General features: G+C 39.2%; 1 non-coding gene across 1 annotated transcript; it reads left to right on the top strand.

The window, feature by feature from the left end:
* Window positions 1-2,625: 2,625 nt before the first annotated feature.
* Window positions 2,626-2,732, top strand: LOC131822850 (U6 spliceosomal RNA). The gene has a single exon (XR_009350337.1). It is a non-coding gene; the product is annotated as a U6 spliceosomal RNA (small nuclear RNA).
* Window positions 2,733-2,942: the final 210 nt, after the last annotated feature.

The raw sequence follows: 2,942 nt of genomic DNA on the forward strand, positions 1-2,942 counted from the left end.
ACTTCTAACAAAGGCAAATCCAGCTGAAGAGTACATTGGTGCTGTTGTATTGTACTGTACTGTGTATTGTACTGTTCTTAAAAGTTCGAAGTTAGAAGTTTAAAAAACATGAGGATGGGGTGCCTGGGTGGCTCAGTCGTTAAGCGTCTGCCTTCAGCTCAAGTCATGATCCCAGGGGCCTGTGATCAAGTCCCATATTGGGCTCCCTGCTCAGTGGGAAGCCTGCTTCTCCCTCTCACACTCCCCCTGCTTGTGTTTTTGTGTTCTCTCTCACACAATCTCTCTGTCAAATAAATAAATAAAATCTTTAAAAAAAAATGCTCAATATAAAAGAATTTTTTAAAAATGCTCGAAAACATGCTCATTTGATAAGTCAAAATTATACTATTGAAATTTGCAATTTTATTACTAGTGAGGATGATTATTTTTCATATTTTTCATTTTCATATATTTGTTCATATTTTATTTCATATTTTTTCATATTCTTTCATATTTTTCTTCATAATAAATCAATTTGTTTATATTTGTTATATTTGTTTCTCTACTCTCTGTCCATGTTTAATTAATTCATTAATTCATTTTAAAAACATTGACAAGCTATGCAAGCCCAGAGCTGTTCTAAGTGCAGAGGCTGTTGCCAAGAACAAAACAGTGATTGTGTCCTTGGGGGGCTTGCAATCTAGTAGAGGCAGACAGCACATAAAAAGAAAGGTAATATTCATTTGATCTTAACAGGTATGTTTTTCGGTGCCTCTCTGTGCCGGGCACTGGGGATATGGTGGTACATAAGAGAATTCCTACCCTGCTGGGGCTTACATTCTAGTGGAAGGATAATAGATTTAAAAAAAGAAGAGAGTCAGATCCCGGTTCTGGGTATATCTGTATCTAAAATAATTCATAGCTGGATCCTACAGAGAAATTTACACACCCATGTACATTGCAGCATTATTCACAATAGCCAAGAGGTGCAAGCAACTCAAATGTCAATTGACAGATGAATGAATAAAACATAAAACAAATGTGTGTTTGTATATACCTATATGTGTGTGTGTGTGTGTGTATATATACAATGGGATATTATATAGCCTTAAAAAAGAAGGAAGTCCATCACATGTAACAACACAAATTCACCTCAAAGATATCACTGCTAAGCATAATAATCCAATCACAAATGAAAATATGGTATAGTTTTACTCATACAAAGTATCTAATATAGTCAAAATCATAAAAAGGTTAAGTAGAAACATGGTTGCCTAGGGCTGGAGGGAGGGGAGGTTAATGTTTATTTTTTTATTTTTTTAAATTTTATTTATTTATTTGACAGGCAAAGATTACAAGTAGGCAGAGAGGCAGGCAGAGAGCAAGAAGGAGGAAGCAGGCTCCCTGCTGAGCAGAGAGCCCGATGCGGTGCTCGATCCCAGGACTCTAGGATCATGACCTGAGCTGAAGGCAGAGGCTTTAACCCACTGAGCCACCCAGGCGCTCCAGGGAGGTTAATGTTTAATGATGATATTTTCAGTTTTGCAAGATGAATGAGTTCTAAAATACTTTGTTTTTCCTGTGTCTATTGTGTAAGACTGTGAATGTATTTAGCACTACTGAGCAAAAAGAAACCCAAGAATATCAGATAGGAATAAGTGTTAGAGATGAAAATGAAACAAGCAGGAAGAGCTAGGAAGCACCCATTGGCAGTGTGGATGGAAGAATGGGCTCCAGAGGATGAGGTGCTGAAGAAAGAATTTGCTAGGTTTAGGGTTGTCAGGGAAGTCCTCACCAATGAAGTGACAGTTGAGTGATACTTAATCCACGTGGATAAATGAGGGAAGAGTGTTCCAAATGGGGGAAACAGCACTTACAAGGCCCTGAGGTTTATGGGTCATGTCTGGTGTGTTCTAGAAAGAGAAGAGCAAGGAAGTCAGCATGGCTGGAACAAAATAAGTGCTAGGGTGAGGGAACCGTGAAGGAGGAGAAAAGGCTTAGGAGGAGAGAAGGACACAGATGAAGTAAAACCTGGGAGCATTGGTTTTATCCAAGGGACACGGGAAAAACTCTGAGCAAGGCAGAAACAAGTAGAATAGTCTGGAAGCTATTAAAATAATCCAAGATGTCTGAGAAAGGGTTTGGCTGAGGAATATTTTGAAAGAAGGACCACAAAATATCCTGACAGATTGGGTGAGAAGGGGGAAAGAAAGAGAAGAGTTAAGAATGATGCTGAGGGGGGTTAAGTGGCTGTTTACCAGGATGTGGGAGGGGGAACCAAACTCCATGTTTGAACATGTCAACTTTGAGAGAACTATAGCATCCATGGGTAGATGTTGGGAGGCAGTTGGATATGTGAGCCATGGCTTCACCATGTAGGGGATACTATTATCTACCCTCACCATAGTTACTCCTTTCTGGTCTCAGGTGACCTATGCTCCAGTCAGTATCTAAACTTTGGTGTGATTTGATCAGAGCTATTCTTAAAAATTCACTACATCTCAACTCCTGTCACCCAACTTGAAAAGTGAATGCCCCCTCCCATAAAACAAAACTAAAATCCCAATTCCTAGTCACAACTATAATCCAAGGCTAAATACTGATAAAATCTAAGAAGTCAGATCAGTCAGAAATGTATCTGGCTGAGTGCTCGCTTCGGCAGCACATATACTAAAATTGGAACGATACAGAGAAGATTAGCATGGCCCCTGCGCAAGGATGACACGCAAATTCGTGAAGCGTTCCATATTTAAAAAAAAAAAAAAAAGAAAGAAATGTATCTGGCTGAGCTACCACCACTAGAAAGAGCAGGGGCAGACAGACCCATGCATGTCCCAGGAAATCATTTTCACAGAACACATCAGAGGAAATAGGAAGTTTATACTAATACCAAACCTTGAGATATATACAGCAGAGTTCAAAAATCTAGTTTCTTCCAAGATAGTTTAGATTGGCTCTACTGT

Source organism: Mustela lutreola, chromosome 1, assembly GCF_030435805.1.
Source record: "Mustela lutreola isolate mMusLut2 chromosome 1, mMusLut2.pri, whole genome shotgun sequence".
NCBI classification, from domain to species: domain Eukaryota; kingdom Metazoa; phylum Chordata; class Mammalia; order Carnivora; family Mustelidae; genus Mustela; species Mustela lutreola.